General features: G+C 33.0%; 1 pseudogene; it reads left to right on the forward strand.

Annotated features, from left to right (window-relative positions):
* Positions 1-25967, forward strand: part of LOC107136061 — a 61194-nt pseudogene that overhangs the window by 24175 nt on the left and 11052 nt on the right.

Below are 25967 nucleotides of genomic sequence, written 5' to 3' on the forward strand. Positions count from 1 at the left end.
GCAATGCAAAGCCATTAACCAAGGTTCACTCAAATTCCCTGGAAGCTCTAGACCTATGATGGTCCTTCTTGGTTATTTCCTTTGAAACAAGGGAGTCAGGATTTTATCTACACACAGCAGCTAATCATTGGGATAGGCTAGGATTTATTAACAGACTAAGGTAGCTGTTTGCTAGTCCAAATTTTAAAGCAATTACTTATCACTTATATTTAGATATCAGAAAATTTTTAAAAATTGCTTTGAATTTTGAGTCTCTACATTTTTTTTCCATTTATTGTCTCACCTCATACTTGTTGATTACTTTAACATGTTCAAAGCATTATAAAACACCTCAAGACAAATGATTTCTTTTAATGGAATCTATATTTCAGCCTTCTCATTTTATTAAGGAAAACACCTAGCACTTTACTGTTTTTTCCCTTTTCTACAGTTTGACATGAAAAAACAAGAAAATTGACCTTATACCATTGGAGCTTCCACTAACCATTATAATAATAATCCCTTGCTTTTGAATGGCTACAATTTGTTCTATAGAGGGTAGGAATGATAATTTTAGTAGTAGTCACTCCCACCTATGTGTTTAGAGCTTTCATTGTATTTGAGATTGAATGAAGACTAGAAATAGGAATAACAACCATTAAAATAGACAATGAGATATTTAAATCAGACATTTCCATTGTAATCTTCAGTCACAGTTTGTACCAATAGAAGTCTCTAAGCAATACGTTCTTTCTGAGAAAGGAAACTTCTTTTTGTAACCCTTATTCTATGAGTGACAACTAAACTTTTTTGGATACTTATGATCAAATCAATTGTGGATGTTAGTTCACCTGTGTCTGTTGCAGAGAACTCTGTCACATCGTTGTCCAAATTGACAACAGGCTATTAATTATATGATGACTTTCATCAAACACCACCTTAGTGTTTCTGATTGATTTATCTCCCAAACTACCTAGATTGAAAAGATGTGCACTGTCCAAGTCTTCAATGTAAGAATTGTTTAATTTTTTTTAAACAACTCTGTTTGTTGCTTCAGTGAACAGCTAACATACTAGCTCTTTCTCACAGATTTTTATTAGAGTCAATTTAGTTAGAAATAAGCAAGGCCATGACTATCTCAATGATATCTCTTAGCCAAATTTCTCTATCCTTCTGAAACATGTTAAAAGAAAAACTATCACTTTTACTCACTGAAATACGAAATTGAATTAAGAACATATTTTAGGTGACACCAATGTGGAAAGCAAAACAGGTGGCCTTTGACCAAGGTGTCCTATGTTTGTGTTGAAAGAGCCACGTGAGGCAGCAGAATGTGTTCCCAGAGTGGGAGATCTACAGTAACTCCATTTGTGAAATAAGACTTAAGAATTTATTGGTTTATGAATAATTAAATGACTAAATTTCAAAATTGTCTTTCTTACATCTTAGACCTCTAGATTATTTCTTCATACCTTTCATTATTGACCTTGTCCTGAATTTGTAAATCCAAAAGTTAAAATTTGTGCTTTATTCAATAATTTTAGTTATTATGGTGATTCTGGGAATCTGTATGGCATTTGAGGATTAAAAAATGAAAATTTTGTTAAGATTGCTGCTTTGGAGAAGACTGGAGTTGTATTTGATCTACATAAATAAAAAATACAACCAAAAACCAAGAAAACACGAGTTTATTCCATTTGTCTCTATTATTTCTAGTTTACTGTCCCTTCTTGCTTTATTTTGTTTTATTTTTAATCTAAATTTGGCAATAGAAAGAGTCCTACTATGAACATTTAAACTATGTTTTCTCTTTTTACCTATGTAAATTATTGATCCAGATGAGTGATTTTCCAATTTTAATGAGCATGAGCCTCAGGTAGGGCTCTTGCTAAAATATAGCTTGCGGGTTAGTGCATCTGGAACTAAGAATGGTCATTTTTCACAAATTTCCTATGATGCCAATGCTGCTAATTCATGGAAATTGCTTTGGTGGAAAGGTCTACTTGCTATGATCTCCCACTGACAAATTATAATATGGAAATCTTAAGAACTGGGAATGTAGCTCAGTGGTAGAATGCACAACTAACAGATGTGAAGCTCTGGGTTCAATCCCCGGTACCACTGGCAAGCAGGAGAGGGTAGAGATCTAAATAACGTGCTGTTAGGAAATTAAGCCATTGATGAAACATCATATTTAAGCTTAGTTAAGAAAAAAGAAAGTAGGAAAATTGTCCCAAAAGATTGGGTAAATTATATGCTTGAGTAAATATGTAAATTAGAAGGACATATTGAAGATTAACAAAAGTTCTAGCCAAACTCTCTCACATGAGGTCAGTCTTGACACTGATTTCAGTTCTTAAAAATGGCAAGCATGGGGCATAGACATCTTTGCTGGTGTCACTCTGACATTCTTTTGAATATTCTTAATGATAGCTGGAAGTTCATAATGGAAACATGGTGTTAAACAGGGGGAGTTAGAACAAAACTACTTCTAAGTCTAGAGAGAAATACCAATGTTCAGACAAATCTAAGTATATTTATTGTTCAAAAGCTGCTATAAGTTACCCTTCTCTGGGGAAATCACTTTATATCTCTGAGTATCATTTTCTAATTTGAAATATGGAAGTAATATATTAAATATTCTCAAAAATCCTTTTCAACTAAAATGGCTTATGATATTATGATTCCTGTATGGACAGTATTTCTGGACAAGTTTAACAGTCCACTGGCTGAACTTATAATTTCTTTCCTTAGCTGTAAAAAATGGTGCCAGCCTATACCTACAAATGGCAAACTATCATTAGATTCTTTTATTTCCAATTTCCTTTTAGATTCCAAAGATACATTTTCATTATCCAGAAAAAAAAATCAAAAAGCAAACCTGATTCTCTTTCTCCATCATTTTCCTTCCAACATCACTTACCAGATCAGTCTCAAATTGCTTTTAGTATTAGCAAGATGTTAATATTTAAGATCACTCTCACTTCAAACATCAAATTCATTTCTGAGCTTCTAGTGATAGTAACGAAACACAGGTCATCTCTTAGGGCTTTTTTAGAATAAAAATTAGTATCATGAATATTTTAGTTTAGTAACAAATATATCAAAGATAGGAATAATAATAGTCTTACATAAATTAAAATATAGATAAAATTAAAATGTCCTAATTGCCATAACTACAACAAAAATTAAGAAACCTTTTAAATTGATGGTTCAATTCACACTCACACATACATATGTTACTTTCTGTTTAGTGATTTAAAACTATAAAACTCATATATTTAAAATACAAGTAAATCTTTTTTAAGAGAGAGGAGAGAGAGAGAGATAGAGAGAGAGAGACAAAATTTTTTAATATTTTTCAGTTTTCAGTGGACATACATCTTTATTTTATTTTTATGTGGTGCTGAGGATCTAACCCAGCGCCCCGCGCATGCCAGGTGAGCGCGTTACTGTTTGAGCCACATCCCCAACCCACAAGTAAATCTTAAAAGACTAATTTATACATGTATCTATCAGTTTTCCATTGCTGTGACAAAACAACTTAAAAACAGGTCAGATTTATTTTGGTTCACAATTTCAGAGGTTTTAGTCCATGGTCACTTGGCACCATTGTTTTGGGGCCTGTAGTGAGGCAGAATATCATGCTGAGAAGCATATGGTAAAACAAAGATGGCTCATGCAGGGCAGCTGGGAAGCAAGTAAAAGGAAGGGCTGGGGCCCCTATATCACCTTCTAGACAGTATCCCAACTGAGCTAACTTCCTTCCACTAGGCTCCACCTTATAAATTTTCTACCACCTCTCAATAGCTCCATGAACTACACATGATCCTTTAAGGGACATTTAGGATCCAAATCATACCAATACTTGGAAGTTGCAGAAATATCATTATATAGAGTAAAGCAATGTTTGGGTATAATGAAGAGATACGTTCTGCCTGAGTAGAATAGATAAATGATAGAAACTCTCACATTAATGCAAGATACAAACATGGAAGTGGGTTTAGAAATGGCAACTAGGGATTAAACCAGCAAGCTTGACCTTGTTGCTAATATCATGTAACAATTGAATTTTTATTCTAACTTCAATTTTGAGAAAGATCTAAAGATTTAACTAATATTAAATGTGCTGTAATGGGAATATAAAAAGCATTCTATAATAATGAGTTATACATATGTAATAATATAGAATATAATCTAAAGTTGTCCCAAACCATGATATTAAATCATATCTGATAGAACCAATGCCACACTGAGAATTATTTCCATGCTCATAGTAAATTTCATTATTTATACTTTGTAAAAATTTTTATATTCCAGAAGGATTTGAACTTTCTTTTTAAAAAAAGCATGTAAATAACCTCAACAATTAGAAGTTATACTCCATGTACAGAATATGTTAAAATACATTTTACTGTCATGTATAACTGAAAATAACAAATAAAAAACTTTTAAAAAGCATTTAAATTATTTTAAAATAAAGGTGAAACTTAAGACATTCAAGTCATTAAAGGAAAGGGGTGATACTAAATAGTGATTTTAAAAATGAAATATCCTACAGGGTAGTCCTGTGGGGCCCAAGCTTACTGGTAAAGAAAAGCACAAGTAAGACCAAATAGGTTGGAACACATGTGTGTTTCAACTGTACTAAAGTAGACATTTTTATGATATCAAAATTATATAAATTTAACATGCAGTTCTCTATGAATAAATAGAAGAATAGCATTATAGCATATTCTTTAAATTCTTTCCATCAAAAATTATTGGTTTCCGATTCCAATTTTAGTAAGAGCTAACTAGAACTCAAATTGAGTTTGAGCTCTTTGATGAGTGCTAATTTATCCACATCATTTCCTTACTTGGAAATGTCTGCAAACCCCATTCTTTGGCAAGACCATGCATTGGCAGCAGCACTCAAGAAAATGTACGTGGAGAACACATTGACAGTCTTTCACACAAACTGCCATACACAGTTTTTCCGCAGACCTAGGTATGGTGACTCAAAGAACAAAAATGTCAAATTATTGCTTTAAAACCTTAAGGACTGAGAGATTTTGGAATTGCTTACTTTTAAAGTTACAGGCCTAGAGAATGTGAAAAAATAATCTGCAGACACAGTGAGGCAATGAATAAATGCTGAATGCACATGAAGGACAGGAAGTTCTCACTCATTATTACTTTGCTCTAAGCCCTTGCATCCATGACTGCTGGGGAACAGATACACAGTTATCTACCCCAAATACCTTTACTTGATTCCTGGAAGACATCCAATGTCAGAGTCCCTGAGGCTTGTCCAAGTATGGAAAAACACCCCATTCCTACTTTGCAAGCTATCTTAGAGTTCTCCTGTCCCTTGGGATAGAATGCAGACCTTGGTGGGCTGAAAGCTGATAGTTTAAAGATCAAGAGATGGTTTTATTCTACTAGATAAGCCAGAATGCTCACAGCAGTCCTAGAAAGTAGAGCAAGGAGAATATTTCAGAAAGTGACTGAGTTTTAAATCTAAGTGGGGTAACCAAGAATCATTAACTTAATAGAGTTTTCTATAAGCATTCTTGTTTTCATCATCAGATAGAATGGAGGCTCAAAATTTTTCAAAAGGAAATAAAGTTAAATTTCAACATATTTCAAATGTGTGGCCTATTAAATGCTATACCCTACAAGGACATAAAGTGAAGTCAGTAACAATGCAGGTAAGAGCTAGTTGTTTGCCTGTTACTGGGTTTGTTTGATGTCCTGTGGCATTAGTTCAAAAAGCAGACCTAATAGAAATATGGCCAACCATCAGAACATTTCCAGGCTAAAGATAAATTATACTGGTCTTGTCCAATTGGAGCTTCTCTGCTACATTAATGCCAGAAGAGGGATAACATTACATCTGTTTGTATGGCACATTTCCTTCTACTTTCTCACAGAAGGCAGTGGGCATTTGGTGTGCAGAATGTTATAGTTGGAGACATTAAGGCAAAGAACTGCTAAAGGACCCTGTCCTAGACCCTAAATATGTAACCTAAAGCTCCTAAAACTAACAGAACACTATGTTTTATATTTGATCACCTTCTAATTAAAATGAGTGTGTTTTCCAAAGATTTGTAGAAAAATTTTATACCCGATATTCAATGAACAGGGCTAGTTCCATATAGGGCATTGAGACAAAGAAACTTATCTTTGGTAAGTTTTTGCACCTACCCAAGATTACAAAATAATACATAACTTTAATTGAAATAACTTTTAAAATTGTTTAGGAAAGTTTTTGTCTAAAAAGTTTTATCTAGGTTTAGGAAAATTTGTCATCTAATTCCATGGCCATGTATTGAACAAAAGCATTATTTAATATGTTTTTTTTTTTTTGCAGAAAAGAAAACAATACTTTGCTGAGAATATTTTAGTCTACATTTCTGAATAATAAATACATTGATTTTGCTGAACAATTAATCAGGTTTTAGTATAAATTACATCCTACAAATAGAACAAAGAATTGAACTTCTTTCAGTTTTTCATCCCTCTATACCAATGATTGAAGCTTTTAATATGACAAGGCTAAAAGGAATATCTCATCACTCATATTGAATAGAAGAAATCTTTGCTGGATTATTTTTAGTGTCTGAAATTAATGGCTTTCTATACATCAATGTTTGTACCAATTATAGATATAATGGTATTTTCGTTTTATAACTGTTCAAAACTCTCCCTCCAGTGCAGTTGTATTTTATAATTCTCATTCTGATTATTGCTACTTATTAGGTATTAAACTATCATTGCTGGAGATCTGCTCTCTTTAAATGATGTTTTCCAAGAGATTCTTGGTATAATTGCTCTTGGTATCAGGAAGGGAGGCTTTACGTCAGTCTTGTGCCCCTCAGACCTCTTTATGGTCTGTCTCATTACCTTCTGCTTCAAATATGTGGTTGTTTTTTGCTTCCATCATGGGCATTGCTAACAACCCTGCTGAGTTACGCTAAAGCTAAAATTTGAATCATTCCTGGTACTTTCTTTAACCCTCCCCAATATAATTGATATGAATCTTGTTTTTCTAATTCCTAAATATTTCCTCATCCTAACTCTTGTTTGCTGTCTCCTGCCCTAATTCATTTACCCATCAATGCCCAGCTGGATTTTTGCAATATCATTGTTATTATTCTGAGTGTTACCAGAGTGACTTTTCCAATAAGCAAATCTGATAATATAATCACCCTTGTCTTTATACATTTTTGCTGTCATGAAAATAACCGAGATTTGGTAAACTATAAAGAACAGATAGTTACTCTACCTGGTCCTTTTTTATTTGTTCTTTTTTAGTTGTATATGACAGTAGAATCTCTTCTGATATATTTATACAAGCATGGAGTGTATCATATTCTAATTAGGAATTAGAATCTCACATAATGGTGAGATTCACGGTGAGATAATCATAAATGTACATAGAAACATATGTCAGATTCATTCCACTGTCTGTCCTATTCTTATCCACCATCCCTTCCCTTCATTCCCCTTTGTCTAATCCACTGTCAGATGTGTAGTCTGATGAAGGACTATTCCTCATAGATGATACCATATAGGTGTCCTCACATAGCAAAAGGAGAGGAAAAGATAAAGGAGGTGAAAATTGTGTCTTTACAAGGTGAAAAGGAGAAAGAGCAAACCTACTTCCTCAAATATCTTCATAAAGGTCCTATGTTTGTCAGTGTTTCATTACTGTGACCAAAATACTGACAAGAACAACTTAGAAGAGGAAAAGTTTGTTTGGGGCTCATGGTTTCAGAGGTTCAGTCCATGGTCAGCAGACTTCTTTGCTCTGTGCCCAAAGCAAGGAAAGGCATAATAATGGAAGGGCATGGAAAATAAGTGTTGCCTCATTCATGATGGCCAGGAAACAGAAAAGGGAAGATGTACCTTTTCAGAGCACCTTCCCAGTGATCTATGTCCTCTAGCCATGTCCTGCCTGCCTACAGTCACAATGCAATTAATCCATTCAAACTAGAATGGACTAATTAGGTCATAGTTCTCATAATCTAATTATGTCACCTCTGAGTGTTCCGCATTAATAAGAGCTTTTGAGGAATACCTTGTATCTAAACCATAATAGGCCCTAAGCCATTTATGAGAGTAATCTTGATTCATTCACCTGCCAGAAAATCCTACCCAGTGAGGATTAAGTTTTCACATGAATTTTGGAGGAAATGCACATTTTACCCATGGCACCTCTGCTCTGAACAGTATGTACTTTTCCATTGTCTCATTGTGTTGTGTCCTATTTGGCCTTTAGACTCCAGCCATCCTAAATTCTCTGATAACTCTATGCCCTCTTATACTTTTTTGACTTTGCATGATGTTTTCATTGTGAAATTCAAACTTTAATTCCTATACATGATTTAGATCTTAATTTACTTCTTCTATGAAATTTCCTCCAAATCCCTTAGCTAAACTGTTTCTTTTTCTATGTCACCATTACTATTTCTGTCCAACAATTATTATGTTTGTTATAGATTTGTTTCCTTTATTACCTTCGAACAACATCTCCAATTTATATGTGGAAAAAAATGACAACTGGCGAGATTATATAACTTGCTAAGGCCACCTAGCCTGGCAGTAGTAGATTAAAAACGGGAATCCAGATGACCTGACTTTAAAGAATCAGGGGGCTAACTCACTGGTAATGCCAAAGCACTGTCATTCAAAATGGCAATGATTGTCACCAAATGCCATCTGATCTGCTTTCTAAAGGGCAGGCAGACTAAATCTTTTTCTAATTTTGTCAATAAGAAAAGAGATTTGGGGTTGAAAGGGACTTTTTACTGAAAGCCAAACACATGTATCTGTTTAAAGACATTTCCCAAGTGTTCCCTAAAAACTTTTCTTCCTCAAAAAAAAAAACCTCTTGGGCTTTATTATTATTATTATTATTATTGAACATCTTCTATATCAACCATCATAAAGCTCTCCTCTGTCCTATAGTCTCCTTTCCTATTCCCCTAACTCAAGGACTGTTCTGAACATAATTTCCATCAACCTTACTCAAACTGTTCTGCCAATTAAGTGTGAAAAAGATGTGACCTAAAGTGTCAGTTGTCTAGAATTTGCATGATAATAAGAAACCCTTGAAAATAAAAATAAATAAATAAATAAATAAACTTGGAAGCTTAAAAATTTTAAGTGTCTTGAGGAATGAGAGTTTGTGGATTTTGAAAGGAACATACTGTCCATAATTTGTCGCAAATCACAATTAGATAAAATCCTTCCTAAATTAAACTCTTTTTGCTTAGGAAATTAATTTTTAATCCTGAAATATTCACTGCTAGTGTATACAAGTAAAAACATGAGATGCTTTTCCAATATTTTATCATGCTAAATATCACTCATTTGTGTTTGAGAGGTTCCTAGTCTAAAGATTCCTAGGAATTCACTTCTACTTCTACAGAGTCAAGAGGAAATAAAAATGAACTGACTTAACAGTGATCCAAAGCGATTCAAATGCTCTTCACAAGACTTTTCGCTTCACTTGATTTTATTTCATTGATTTGTCTACTAGGATCTCATATTCCATTAAATTCACACAACTAATAGAGAATTAGTCATATCTTGTCTTCTTGCCTTTTCTACTAATTTTTACATCATGTATAATCTATTAGTAATTAACAACAACAACAAAATGTTCTTGGTGTTTTGACAAACAAGTTTCACTTCATTTGCCCATTAAACAGATTGAAGATAGTAATGCAAAAAGAGCAAAAAGTGAATATTTTCTTTTTGCAATACTAAGAAATTTAGGCCTATAAAAAGCGACTTATAACAGGCCTTTTTCCCAAATCTTGAAGCATGTTTAAGAATTTGTGAAAAGAAGTAAATATTTTCAAGCTATAAAATGTTCTTTATACATTATAATTTGAAAGAGCACTGTTTAATGGCAATGACAATAATAATCTAATAATTTTAATAGTTAACTTGAGAAATATATTTTGAGTAATATGATTTTATGATGTGAATTATAAAATATAAACATGAATTGTTGTGCAACACAGAATTTAGAATCATTGTTTTGTTTGATTTTTTTTTAAGATACAGGACTGAAAAAATAAAGATGAGTGGAAAAGATACAGAGAGAGACAGAACAGGAATGTAATTATAAAATCTAGCCCCTTCTCCCAGGGGCTACTTGAAATTGGCTGAAAATTTCCATGCAATCTTCACTCTATCCATTAAATTGAAACACTAAACTCTCTCTGGGAGATCAGGAGATAGAGACAAAGTGGCCATATTTCATGATGCATACATTGATTTGGGAGAGGAGATGTCATATGAGAGAATGGCATTTTCCTTCAAGTGGATGGTAAGATGGAAAAATCAGACTGCTACCAATAGACTAGTATTAATGACATCAGAGGTCTCCTTACTACTACTTTATTAGCATCCAACTACTCAGTGTTAATCAAATAAATGCCATATTGCACATTCTGTTTATAACTGCTTTTTCCTTTAAGATAAGATACTTTTTGTCATCTTCATGAATTAATCTTATAATAAGCCTTCAAAACTCTGCTTAAAAACCACATCTGCAAAGATTTCTACTAGCACTATTTTTGCATGTTGTCTCTTATATATAATGTAGTATAGGTTTTTGAGGGTGATGGCTGTTGTTTTATTCCATCTTTGTACCTGAAGAATGTGCTCTATAAAAATAGTTATGGAATGCATAAGTTCTAAGAAGTACAACATATTTTTGTTTCACTGAAAATTAGTTTTACCATTTCTACAAAATGCTCAATGAGTTACCTGTGTGTGACTTTGACCCAAGTAACCTGAACAAGTTCTCTTGAAACAAATATTACATATTTCATTGAAATGCTGCTTACTCTAAAATGGCATTTTCTATTTTTTCTCTTTCTTTATTTTGAGTTTAAAAACCTGCTCGATTCAAACAACTTGTCAAATACTTTATATATTGTTATTAGAAGCAGATCTTTTGTTTTCCCTTGGATCACTCCTGAAGTTAAAATGATATAGAACTAGTATTTTTTTGCACTGGCATGAAGGTGGGTGTTTTCCTTTTATTGTTGTTATTCTTACTTTTTGTCATTATGAAAGCTAAACTTCTTTTTATTCTGCAGTTTGCAAGCTATACTGTTGAGGTTTATCCATACTTCTATTTGCATAAGTAAAGCAATTTCTGTCATTCAATAAACATCTCTTTAAATTGACTCTTTTTGTTGGGCGATTGTAAAATGCCACTAATGAAATTTCTAATGAGAAACTAATGGAGACTGAGAGACAGGGGAGGGATAACAATGATATATGCATAAACTTATTTCTCAGTCTCCATATTTCTTCTTGATTTTGTTGACTATTGAATAAAAAACCCCAATCCTAATTAGATGCTGCTAGAGAATCTGCTCATTAATTTATGAACCTAACATTCTGAATAGTTTGATGCCCACAAAGTGTTAGTGTTTTTAAAACAACTTAAAATGAGGCACATTACCTTTTTTATCCATTATGAAGAACATTTATTATATGTCTAGCTGGACAATATAACATAGTAATCTACCTTTGTCAGGCATTAATCTTACATGCTCAACCTCCCTCAGAGCTCACCCACTAGACTCTGAATGGAGAGTTGACCTATATGATAATCATGGCATTCACTTCAACAGAGTGAGATGGCTTTAAGATTATGGATTTTCTGGTTTGAGGGATCACTTTAGTTTTTTGATTGCTCAGCTGATTGATAACCTGAGCAGTCAATGCTATGTGAATGAAAGCATATAGAGGTTAAAGGTTTCACATGGGAAATTCTTAGGTGCTGGTGTGACAGAATCATAGGTTCTGTAAAGGTAGGAGCTCTAGTCTTCTTTATTCAGTATAGCATGTCTAACATTTAGTCCATATGGACAAATATGAAAAACATAAAGATGGGAAAATTAATTATTGTAATCTGTTTTTTTAATTGGACAATTTCTTTTCACCATGAAGTTTTAATATTATCTAATTTAATTCCTGAAACAATCACATAGGTTAAACTTCATTATTCTTATAAACAGAGGAATATAATTGCTGTATAGAGATTTAACAATTGTCTATTGTCACATCCAAGTGTCAGATAACATTTTCATGACCATTTCTGTTTTATTACAAAGGTGTAAACTTTAAACCAGTTTGCTCTGTATCCTCTTTCAGTGTTTTCCCACTAACTCTGGAATTTGGCCAAAGGCAACGAGCTTTCTCTTTTTCTTTCTTTCCCACGGTCTCTTCCCTTTTTCACTCAACTTTATGTTGATGCTTTGTTCATTTTACCGTGTCTATGGGATTTCACTATTGGTCCTATTACAGTTTTCTTTTAGTCTCCTGCTGATGAATATTTATATTTTACTAAAAAAATTAATGCCTTGTAAAGTAATCTTATGCACATTTTCTTGTGCATTATGTGAGAGATCACAAGGATATAAACTTGATTGTGTATATGGACAAATGCTAGACTTTATGCTCTACACGGCTGGAGCAATTTATATTTCAACAAGTGGTACATGAGAATTTGCATGTTTCCATTCTTCATTAATATTTGAAATTGTCAGATGTAGCTATTTTGCCAAACTGATGAGTGTCTAAGAGCATATTCTAGTGGTGTGAATTTATATATCCATAATGCTGCCCATGCTTTGGTGTGTTTATTGGTTATTAGAGTTTTTCCTTTCTTGAAGTGTGAATATGCCCTTTTTTCTTATTTTTAATTTTTATGTTTTTGATACTAATTCTTTCTCTGTTATATGTTGTTAAGCATTTTCTTCTAATCTCACAATTCTACTTTTGTGTATTTTATATCATTCAGAATTAAGCACTATACACTATAGCAAAGATTTTCTTTTATTTATTTTGTAGTCTTTGTTTTTTGAGTTGAACCTTAAAACTCTCCTTTTACCTTGAGGTCCCAAGTAAAGGTCATATTTTGTTTTAAGTTTTGTTGTTGTTGTTGTTTGTTTGTTTGTTTGCTTCCACTTTTGAGACTTTGATACCAATATAATTTATTATTGCATTTGCAATGAGGTACAGATATAATTTCTTTCCTTAAATATAGATAACCTGTTGTCTCACTCAACTTTTTAAAGTAAATGAGCACTATGGCTATAAAATTACTGACGTTTTGTCAAGTGTACCATTTCCTTCCTCCCTCTACTCTGAACTTCTCCAAATTTCCCCAGGTAATAGGGCACTCAGATTCACAATTTAAGACAACAGTTCTCTAATCTCATAATGACATTTCCAAAACCAATCATTTTCTTATTTTAGTCATTGGCAAAAAGGTATAGGCCCTGATGAGAAGATACCAGACCATTGTTTTAAGATGTACTTCAGGGTTTTGAGTTGCAACTCAATGTTAAAGTGCTTTCCTTGCATGAATGAGATCCTGGGTTCAATTCCCAGCGCTACAAAAGGATGAAAATATCAAACAAACAAACAAATAAACAGAAAACCAGTGTGTTTGAATAAACAATCAGTCCTCTGTATCCACCGCTACCAAATGCACTTATTCAGCCAACAAGGGATTTAAGATGAGTTCACTGGGAGACTAAGCAAAGTCACTTCATCTAAGAATCAGTTTCTTAAGTGTGGCAGCTGAACTAGAAAAGCTTTAATATTTTCTCTTCTAAAGTCTTGGTATATCAAAATTAAATGTCTGAAGTTTTGCTCTCTTTTATCAATATTTAGTGGAAATTTGCCAAAACTACATACATATGATTTCAGAAACTCTTTAGAAGTGAGTTATTATATCAAATCCCCAAATACCCCCACCATTCTTCTAGGATATTTCTCCCTGGACGGCAGCAAAGTCATTAATAGCCATGGCTGGAATAAAATCACCTGGAAAGCTTTCTAAATGTTCTACTGCCTGGGCTCCACCAACCAAGGTAAAACTTAAACTATAGAGTGAGGGATTATTAGTGATGTAAGTTTGGGAATTATTATTTTTTGAATCTAACCACCTAATTAGGATGCCCAGTTGGGGGATGAGGACTGAAAAGCACTGATTTATAAAGCACTGCTTTGATTTTTTTTTGTTTTTTTTTTTTTGTTTGTTTGTTTTTAATGTGCTCTATTTCAGATTCTTGAAAAATTAGATAATATAAATATACTGGCTAATTTGTAGCACCAATCTTTTTTATTTCCTCAGAGTAATTCACAATGTCTCATATTTGGTTCAAAAACTACCCTTGTTTCTGCATTTACACTAAACAGTATAAATTCTATGTTTCTGGTCTCACTGGTTGTTCCTTGTTCTCCTGTTGAACCAAGAAATCAGTTTCTCCTGATTTTCTTTTTAAAGAGACTTAATGATTTATATACTTTTTAATCACTACAACAAATTTTTTTGAATATTATCATACCTGTCACTAACATCCCTCTGGGTCATACCTTTGAAATACCACTATTTAAATAATAAACTTCCATACTCATACTCTTTGATTTTATGAAATACTGCACAGAACTCTGGGTTTGTCCTACTAAAATATGTCAAGTAATTTCACTTTATTTTCTTGGAGGAATAATAATAGTAAGAGGGTATGATGATTTTCAAAAATCGAATCTGGCATATTAGAGATTGAAAAGGAGCCCATTTGTTTATGCCTTCCTCATGTTTCTGCCCTGGCATTTAAGTGATGGTTTAAGAGACTGCTTTCTCAGGAGAGATGAGTTGTTTATTTTGTGGAGTAATCAAGCAAGAGGAGCCTGAGCATATTCCTAAGACCCTGAGTGCTTCTGTGGTCACAGGAAGTGGTGAGTGTGCCCAGGGACAGAGGTAAACTGAGGAGCAAAAGCTGCAGTTGAATGAAGAAGCAATTGGTGGGAAGTAAGTTCTTATTCATGCCTGAAGTGAGAATACATGCCCTAATTTTTCATCTTATTTGTTCAGGTCAGAGGGATACCTCATCGTTTGTTACAATAGCACATGGTCTGCCCTGTTGCTCATCTGGCTCTCTCTGGTGAGTGTAATGATGCGTGAAATGATACTGTGATTCCTGATCTTTAATCTAATTCCTGAGTCATCAATGGGTCTTTTTTTATTGCCTTTTATTGATAGCCACTCAAAAGTAATGCATATGGAGCAAACTTGACTGGAAGAAGAAACAGACTTTAATAGGGTTTTATGAAGCACCTCCTCTGTAGATTCGACCAGTCCTCCTTCCCACCATTGCTCCCTCACCAAAAACTTGGCAGGTGGTTAGAGGCTCCTGTCTCACTTTCTGCTTCATAGAAGGCTGTCTATTCGGCTCTTCCTTCTGCTCAGTCAGACATATCAGCAGAGACAATGGCCTAACAGATGCTGATATTCAGCCTGGATCAGCCTATGTTGATTTTATGCTTATTAGTCTGAGCTAGTCACAGCCAGCTGGTTGCTGTTTGCCTTGACTGAGCAGTAGAAATACAGACAACTGCAATGGCCTCTTGTGTATATATATATACCCAGGTGCTGTCTGCCATAACAACAATTTCTCCCATAACATGGGGAGTATTTTTAGATTACTTATATATATTTATTTATTTTAATTTAAGTCTTAGGACTGACACATTGAGGAAAGAGTTAAGACCTAGTTTCTACAGATGAATTAAAAAGAGTCCTGGTATTTGACTTGGTGGTATCTGGAGGAAGAATCTAAAGTTTAGCTTTGTTTGCTTATTAATTTTCTCCTAATAGCAGTGAGAAGCCACTACAGATGTTAAAGACCCCTAGGCAAGCTGCCATTTAGGCACAGCAGATGAAATGTTTCCTGGGTAGCCAGGTGTCACACTGTTTAGTGCTTCAATATTCACAACTTACTCCTTTATTGATCCCAGGAGTGAAATATTTTGAACTGGCCAGTAAGCACTGCGGGCTTGCTGTGACCTGCCCCACTTTGGAACTAGGAAGCTGCCTGAAGGTTTCAGGCATTGTCCTATCTAACATGGAGAGAAATGGGGAGTTCTTTTCAGGGTTACAGATTAGCTCTTTGGTCTAACTGATGTTCTTGTGATGATTTATCAAATTCCTTAAGCAACATATTTTTAAGATTTTAAACATAATCTTTTCCCACTATTTCTATCTTCCATTAGCAGTTTTTAATATATACTGTTTTCTATGAACTGCTCGTTTATTCTGTCTTCTATATTTTTATATTGAATAAACAATTGTGTTTTCCAAGGCAAGTATATGAAATTATTCTCCTAGCACATATATTCCCATGAAAGAAGAAATTGGAGGGGATAAACATATGATGTGTTGATTAGATCTTCCCTTTGGTTGTTATTAGATATAACCTAGGCACATGGAACAATATTTGGGTATTTTTCAAAAAAATGTAAGATAGATTATTAATGAATTATTTGGATAAAGATATAATTGCTGTATCTAATAAATTTTGGACGCACTAAAATGTAAAAATGGCAAATATGTATTATATCAGAATCAAGAGTTTATACAAGAACAAGAGATTAGAATAGTAGATTCAAATTAATAGTTAATAACTTAACAACTATAAATATGAAATTCCTCATTTGAATTCAGTAGTCCAACTACTTAATGCCAGGATTGGAAATTCAGAGGAATTTAGATTAAAATTCATAAATAAGTGCTAGAATGGTACCACTTCCCATTCCTTTGTCTGGGTAGACATTTCTGATAGTCATAGCCTGTCCCAAGGAGCCAGAAAATAATTTTATATCTTTCTCAACAATTGAAGTTGGCACTGGAGTTAACATACTGACCTACAAGTGTTGGACTTGTTTTGGGCATGGTGTTAGCTCCACTGGGACAAGGAAAATAAGCTATGTGACCTTAGTACAAATGTTTCTCCTTTCTAGTCCTGTTATTATTTCCTCATTGGTAAAAATAAAATTTGTACTGTTTAATTTCTAAAGTTCTTTTTTCCTCTGATGTTATATTTTCCTGTTTTTGTGAGTGATTCAAAGTACCAAAATGTGAGACTTTAGATTTAAAGCAATCAATGCAATCCTAAGTTGAATTATAACAAGGCAGATAAGATTTCTAATATGAAATGTTTATAAATTTGTTTGTATTTCCAAATTATTTCCTAAATATTGCAGATAAATAATGGTATTAGTGAATTGGAATCATACAAAGGAAGGAAGTCAGAATGGTTAAAAAAAAGATGGAACAATGAAATGTAAAAAACTGGGTGTGTTTCATCCCACATACTAGGGAAGCAGTAGGCAAGAACACTGCTTTCTAATTATGAGGGACAATTAGGTTTAAAAAAAAAAAGAAGGTCCTATTTCTTCTTATGAACATATAAATGGCACTAAAATAGTAGATAAGCAGGTGAATTCAATATATGGAATAGTTTTCTATCTTGAAAACTATCCAACAAAGAATGAAGCTATCTTTTGAGCTTAGAAGATATAATCTGAATAATAACTGCAGACTATAAAGGATCAGTAGTAAGTCATACACTTTTCTAAGTGCTTTATGCCTTTAATGCTCTTATTGACCTAGTAAAGTAAGTACAACTATGATCTCCAATTTTAAAATGAAGAAATCATGGTTGAGAGAAATTGTATAATTGGTCCAATGTTGCAAAACTGGGTTTAATAAGTTGCCCAAGGTTGAAGAATATGCTAAGGAAGGACTTGCCACAAAACCTCAATGAGCCAATGTTGGTAATCACTATTTTATAATGTTCATGATAAAAGTAGATATCGGGTAGGTCCTCATCTTTCATGGATATTAAAGAAAAAAATGCGAGACTGAAACTTATAATGTCTAAGGTCCCTTCCTACTTGATTTATACTGATTTGAAATTGTCCACATTTTGCCCTTTTGAGCTCATGCAAATAGAGAAATTTAAAAGAGTTTCAAAAATTTTTCTGTAGAGTAATATCAGATTTTGCCTTTCTAGAAAAATATTTATATTTATTTATCTTTCCTGCATGATATTCTAATATGGCTTTTGTTTTCTCTTTCAGTAATTTTTAATATATCATTCCATTCTCACTTAGCCTGTAAAAACGTTTTTCTGCTAAGAAATTTTTTATGGTCTTATTGAGGTTTCTTATGTGATGACTTGCTTTTATCATTGTGCTACAAATTTCTCTCTTTGTCTTCAACATTGAACATTTGATTATGTGCCTCAGTGGAGTGTTCTTTTATATTTAATTTGGAGCTTGAGGCTTCATGTATATGAACGTTAATGTCACTCCCCAGATTTGAGAAGTTTTCTGTAATTTATTATTTAAATGATTTTTCTATTTAATGTTGGTGACAATCAGGTGTTGAGTGGTGCTACTTTAAACAAAAGGTCCTTTATGGTCTTTTATTAAATATTACAAAGCTTAGAATTCTGTCTAACGTTTATTTATTTTGTCTTGGATTTTGCTTCAAGATGAAACTACAGATCCCATGTGACTGTATTCACTGAAGCCAAGGATTTGAAAGTCATGCTGCTCTTTTAAAACTTTCATTTATTTCATATTGGCACATTTGCAGCCCATTACAATTCTGTAGAACAGCATTTAATGTGTGTTTCAACTCTTTCCAATTCTCCATGTTAAAGTGAAAGACTTAAGCATCATATACAATTGATAATTTTTTTTTCTTAAGAGTAATGACTATATGTAAATGTTGTGTAATGTTAGAGAATGAAATGCACATTGTAGGACATTTTCTAAAAATTTTAAAATTAATTATTAATGTTTAAATCAATTTATTAATATCAGACACAACTTCTTCCTTTGAAATCTCTATTTAACATAATGCTGGACATCCTAACTATAGCAATTAGACAAGAAAAATAAATAAAAGTCATTCAGATAAAAATTGAATCTTTAGAGATAACTGATATTTTACATAGAAAACATCAAAGATGGGGCTGGGGCTGGGGCTCAGTGATAGAGTGCTTGCCTAGCATGTGTGAGGCCCTGGGTTCGATCCTCAGCACCACACATAAATAAAGTTATTATGTGCAACTACAACTAAAGAAATATATATATATATATGTGTATATATATATATATATATATATATACACATATATATATATATATTTTAAAGAAAACATCAAAGACTATCAAAAATGGTATAATTAATAAATAAAATTTTTAAAGTAGAAGGTAAAATCACACAAAAAATTTTGTAGGATGCAAAATTGAGTAGTTTTTCTGTATTCTAAAGTTACAGACTATCTCCATTTGAAAGCAATAATAACAGTAATAATGATAATAAACCAGTTATAATAGCATCAATGGCAAAATATAATAATTAGAAATAAATTTAACCAAGAAGTTTAAAAAAAATTATACACTGAAAACTTTAAGACAAATGAAAAAGTTGAAGAGGCATCAGATTAACGGAAGTATATCCCATGCTCATAAATTGAAATATTACTATTATTAAAATGGTCATACTTAAATTGATTGTTATATTTAATGCTACCCTATAAAGATTCTAGTGACATTTAAAAAGAAATGGAGAAAATAGAAAAATGGAAAAAGTGATTCTTAAATTCATAGAGAACTACAAAGACCTTAAATAGCCAAAGCACCCTTGATCAAAATGAACAAACTGGAGGTATCAGATTATGTAATTTCAAATATATTGCCAAGCCAGAGCAATCAGAGAGCACATTATTGTGGCATAAAACACACATATAAACTAACATAGCAGAATAGAGAACCAAGAAATAAATTTATGTATTTATGGTAAATTGATCTTCTGCCCAGATACCAAAAAAAACTGAAATGAGGAAAAGACAGTCTTATCAATAAATAGTAGTGGGAACATAAGCTATCCACAGAAAAATAAAATGTTACTATACCTTGTACAGTAAACAAAAATTCAACTCTAAATGTATTAAAATTTTGATTGTAAGACCTGAAAATGCCTTAGGATAAAAGCTTCTTGTCATTGGTCTGTGCAATGACAATTTGGGGTATAACCCCCCCAAAGTTAAAAATTGACATATTTGATCATATACACTAAAAAAAAAAATCATTCAACAATCAACAGAGTGATGCAAAAACTTATACAATGACAAAATATATTTGCAAAACATATTCCTAACAAAGCATTAACATCCAAAAGATATAAGGATTTCAAAAAACTCAAAAGCAAGAAAATAAATAGCCTATGAAAAACGGGCAGAAGAAATAGGGTGCGGTAGCACATGCTTGTAATCCCAGTGGCTGGGGAGGAGGAGGCAGGAGGATCATGAGTTCAAAGCCAGCCCCAGCAAAAGTGAGGCTCTAAGCAACTCAGAGAGACCCTGTCTGTAAATAAAATACAAAATAAGGCTGGTGATGTGCTCAGTGGTCAAGTGCCCCTGCGTTCAATCCCCTGTAGAAAAAAAAAAAAAAAATGGGCAAAAGAAGCCTTGTGTGGTGGCACACATCTGTTATATCTGTTATCTCAGCAATCTGGAGGCTGAGGGGGGAGGATTGCAAGTTCAAATTCAGACTCAGGAACTTAGTGAGGCCCTAAGCAACTCAGTAAGACCCTGTCTCAAAATAAAGTATAAAAAAAAGACTAAATAAAAATAAAATATAACATCAGCCTAAGTATCCTTTGGTGGATGAATTGATAAAGAAAATGTAGTATTTGTATGTACAATGAATATTATCATTGTTAAAAAGAAAGCAATCCTGTCATTTACAGCCACATGGATAAAGCTGGAGGACATTATGTTATGTGAAATAAGCTAGACACAGAGAAATAAAAATTGAATAATCTCATATGTGGAATCTACAGACAGTCACACTTATAGAAACAGAGTATATAATGAGTATTGCTAGGGCTGAGGGATGAGGAGATCATGTTTGTCAAAGTTTATAGAGTTTCAATTAAGTAGGATGAATAAATGTTAGACCATTGCAATGTATAGAATATAGTGAAAAATACTGTATTGCATGTGATATTTGGTGGGAATAGAACTTACAAGCCCCCACCACAAAAAATTAAGTGGTAAGTGAATTGATTTCAAACATATAGTGGAAATCATTCCACAATGTATACATATATGTAAAAATATCATGTTATAAAATATAAATATATACAATTTTTAATTGTTAATTATACTTCAACAAAGCCAGAGAAAAATAGCTAAATATAATATGAAGAAAAATTATTTCATTGGAAGTCAAACTAATAGAGATATAAAGACCCTTCTTAAAATAAAAGACCCTGGTCTGCTGTCTTCCCATGTAAAGTGTAGTTCATCACTTTCTCTGCATTAATGGCCTTTCATAATTTCTTCTGAACTGTTGGGGACATTGGTGATCAGGCAGTTTGAGAGTCAAACATCTGCCTGGAAAGCTTCTGGATTTTGTAGATCTGTCCAAGGAAAACAATATTGTTTTTACTGAATTTCCAATTTACATCTTTCAGAATTGTCTGTATTTTATTCTCTTTTCTATTTCTTCTGTCACATAAAATTAAGTGAATAACTCAATGCGATTAACTAAGATCATTATAGCTGCAATTCAATAAGTAAGCTGGAGAATGGTAGAGATTTAAATTCTATAATCTGATTGTGTCTGTCACTACTGGTGCTATAATTCTTTCCCCCAACCCTTTTATCCCTCCCAGATCTTCAATAAGCCTCAATGACCTCTGTGGATGAAGCTGAAGCCCAGAGCATCATTCATCCAGCTGCTTCATGTGTTGCTACTGAGAGATATGAGAGTAGTTCTCTGGCATCTTTCCAATAGAAATATTATTATTATTTTTTAAATGTTTCCCTTGATTTGCAGTGGCCTCTACTTGGTTTGTTCCATAATTTGCTAACTTATCATTGGCATGATATCTCTTGGTTTTAATTTGTATACAATGTGTGTGTGTGTGTGTGTGTGTGTGTGTATTTCACATATTCATCCAATTGTCTTTTGCTTACAAATTAAAATGTATTATTTATTATTTTTTATTATGCACATCTGACCAGCATTTCCTCTCCTAGCAATTGATCAATAAAAGGTGAAGGATATGTGGTTTCTCCTTAGTCAAAGGATCATAAAGCTTGTTGATATATGAGTTTTGATGATAATATTGGCCTGTGAGATTGCTGAGAGGAATGAGTGGTAGAAACAATATAAAAATGCTGCCCAAGGGGAAGAAGCATCATCACTTTTATTGTTTTTTTAAATGTTAATCATTTAAAAAATAGCTAAACTCATGGAGGTTTCTATGAGATCATCATACTTTATGTACTGAATTAAAAGAAATACTGAAAGTCTTGAAGTCAATTATTATCTTATGCATAGCTGAAGTGCCACAAAAGTGTGCATATTTACTGGCACACCAAATGAGTGGAATAGATGAGCAGATACTACATGAGTTCATAACAAGGTATGAAATGTCATAGCCTGACTATTGTTATAGTCAGGTATGCTAAGAAATGATTGCACCTGGTATGCTAAGAAATGATTGCACCTGAAGAATAATAGAACCAGCTTGGAAAATCACATAATGCAACACGGTTTTAGTTTGCTTTCCTTATGGTATATTATGAATATGTTTCACTCTATTTCAAAATTTCATACACAGTCATTACGTATCATACTTGTCAGGAAAGTATATTTACACATCAAGAAAATAGAAAAGAAATTATTCTAAACTGTATTCTTAGTTGGGTATACAGTTTGATTTACCATTCATAATTCCTATTCAAAAATATGGGTCAGACTGGATTGCTTTTAACTTGACTTCAGCACTGAATTTCAATGATTTGGCAACTTTACGGTGTAATGTTCCAATAGAATAATAACAAGAATTATTAAAGGACAGAGAATTTCAAAGTCATACAGACTTATCAAAATTTAAATCTTCACTATATATTAGGGTCCATCATGCTCAAACTCTTTTGTTGTTAATTGAGGAAAGTGAAGTTTTATGGATTCAATTCAATATCAAAAGGTCACAGTAGGGCTGGGGATGTGACTCAAGCGGTAGCGCACTCGCCTGGCATGCGTGCAGCCCGGGTTCGATCCTCAGCACCACATACAAAGATGTTGTGTCGGCCGAAAACTAAAATAAATAAATAAATAAATAAATATTAAAAAAATTCTCTCTCTCTAAAAAAAAAAAAGTCACAAAGATGGTAGAAAAAGAACAAGAACATTCAAGAACATAATTTTCTGAGAATTGAGATTAATATTGCTTTTTAAAACAAGCTTAAATTCCCCATAGAAAGTTCATTTCAGAAGATTATCTGAAATACTTTTTTATCCCCTTTCTGTCTCCCTTTCTCCCTTCCTTCCTTCCTTTCTTTCTTTCTTTCCATCAATCAGAAATACCTTGCCTTCATCCAAAGTAGCCAGTCACATAAAGTTTAATAACTCCTGGCTTTGGTGATAGACAGTAGCATGTCAAGACTATTGTAATAAATAAACCAATGTCTTTGAGTCGGTACTGTTCCTTCAAGGTATCCCTTATTAGTATCAAATTTCCTCCTGCTAACATCAAGGTTGTGCCCTAATCCCTGTTTTGTATGAAGGTGCTAATTACTTTCTACATATCAAGCCTCTTTTATACTGAATTTTCAGCATCTAATTGGGAGATGTTAAAATAACAGTTAGTCTATGGTTCAGGACTGGCAGACATCTTAATTGCCCATTAACTATTCTTTTTCACCCTTTCAACCTGCTCAGACAACCAAAAATAGTCACTGGTACCTGCTGTAAATTCATTCTGGAGTTTTCAGAGCCCCAGGCAAAAGTGAAAATGATTAGTTGCTTGCAAAGAAAAGAGAACCCATGGGGACTATTTGATGTATTGCTAATTTATTTCCTGAGTTTGTCAAAGTCCCAAATACTTAAGTATATTAAGTCTCTCTTTTCACCTCAATATTCCCTTAATTCTTTTTGCATTACCCATTAATTTAAAATAACTAAAATAATTCTTTTTTTTAATATTGTCTTTAGGGACTTTTATTTATTTGTGTGCTTTTATCCAATCCTAATCTCACTCTTTGAGCAAAATGCTTTCTTCACTTTTAGCATTTTTCTACATTTTAACTGTTATATTTGTTTACAGTATTTAGATGATACAGATTTGATGTGCTTCTTTTTCTCATGTATATTGAAATTGGTATGCAACATTTCTTGATACATGTTTTTTGGATTCAAGAACTATACTTTCAACATCAGAATCCAATTGGAACTGACTTAGAGATCATTAGTTACTATTTTTTTTTCAGGCCAAAGTAGGTGATATATTTGTCTGGAAAAGAGCATATGTTTATTTGTGGCACACAGTGATATCTTCACCATGCATTTTTTGAGCAAGTTAGGAGAGAACATGAAGATCAAATTAATATATCTCTATTTTTGCATTTGGAGAGAAAGCACTGAACCTTAGCAATAATGACACTATCTTTTTCTCTCTCCCTCTATTTCTCTCCCTCCCTCCCTCTCTCTCTCACCTTTAAAGGAAGATTTCCTCAGAATTTTTTTTTTATTTGTGCCCATTTCGCTTCATTTCCTTTGGAGTCTCCTCAGTTGTATTCTAATTCTCTGACTCTTAATTTCACCCAACTCCAGGTATCTGGAAATGGAAGCACCTTAAATGTGGTTACCAGAGAGATAAAAGGAAAAAAGTGTACTATTTTGAAAAATGTATTCTCCACTGCTAGAAAATGTATCATGTAATAAACAGAATAAATTCAGCAAAAAAAACCAAAAAACAAAACAAACAAAAAAAAAAAAAACACAATCTTGGAGCTCTAAGGAGAAAAAAAATGGAATGAAGGAATACTGAAAAATGGAAAAGTTAAGAAAATTATGAAAAGGTTTATTTAGAATCCATGAGCAAGAAAGTCAGAAAACTTTCAGTTCAATTATAGAGTCCTGCTCATGGTATATTAATGAGATGATGCAATTTTATATTTCTTCAAGGAGAACTTGCAAATAGTGTACATATTATACAAAAACAAAAAAGAAAAAAAAAACATACTTTGCTTAAGCATCTCATAGGAAAATACACGCAAACACACACAAAAATGAATTACAATTTTACTAATTAACACTTCTTAATCAACCTAGATACTATCAAGATGAATCCTATCTTCAGATAAATAGGAAGAATAATGTTCCTGGTTGTGATGTTTGACAAGTGTGGGAGATTTGCCAGGGGCACTGAAACAAGTTTCAATGAACTTGATTTTTGGAACAGCTAAGCCACTAAAATCAGGCAAGAATGTTTATCACTACTGTTTCTTTTTTATTTGGTTGTTATCTCTCCCAACATCTTTGATTCTGTCCAATATATTTTGACTTCCATTCCACCTTATGAAATATTTTGGATAATTTGAGGAACATCCTAGAGCCAAAGTTGAAAACAAAACAAAAGTAATATATTTATGTTGCTTTTGTCACTAATTTGCTCTGTGAAATTTGATTATTTGCTATATCTGTTTTCCTCCCTATTCATAAGATTTTGGAAAAACAAATGTCAATATTAGTTGCTATACACATATATAATGTGTATAAGCTGACTATGTTGGATATTTGTCTTAATTTTCTTCAGGTTATCTCATTATTTGTGGTTAGTTCTTTTATTCTATTTTTATTTATTTGCTTACATTCTCCAAATATTAAAACATTATATGCTTTTTTTTTGATCCTGTATCAATTATAGAAGCTATATGTTGTATAGTCTTACTTACCATTGCTTTCCTCCTTAGTCCTTTAACCTATCCATTTTTCTTGTAACATTATCTCAATGCCTCTATCAACTTAAATACACATCCCAATTTGAATGCATTTTATTACTAGGAGTCAATATATATCACAGACCTGCTCAGAAGAGCCCGTTAAAAAATGTGTGAATCTTCTTCTCCTGCTCTTCGTCCCTACTCTGTTCTTCTATCAGACGGCGCGTCTCTGATTTGATATCAAGCTCCTTGATCCATTTTGAATTCACTTTTGTGCATGGTGAGAGAAAGGGGTTCAGTTTCATTTTGTTGCATACGGATTTCCAGTAGAGAGAGAGGAGGGGAGGGGAGGGGAGAGGTGGGGAG

Source organism: Marmota marmota, unplaced genomic scaffold (assembly GCF_001458135.2).
Source record: "Marmota marmota marmota unplaced genomic scaffold, marMar, whole genome shotgun sequence".
Taxonomy (NCBI): Eukaryota; Metazoa; Chordata; class Mammalia; order Rodentia; family Sciuridae; genus Marmota; species Marmota marmota.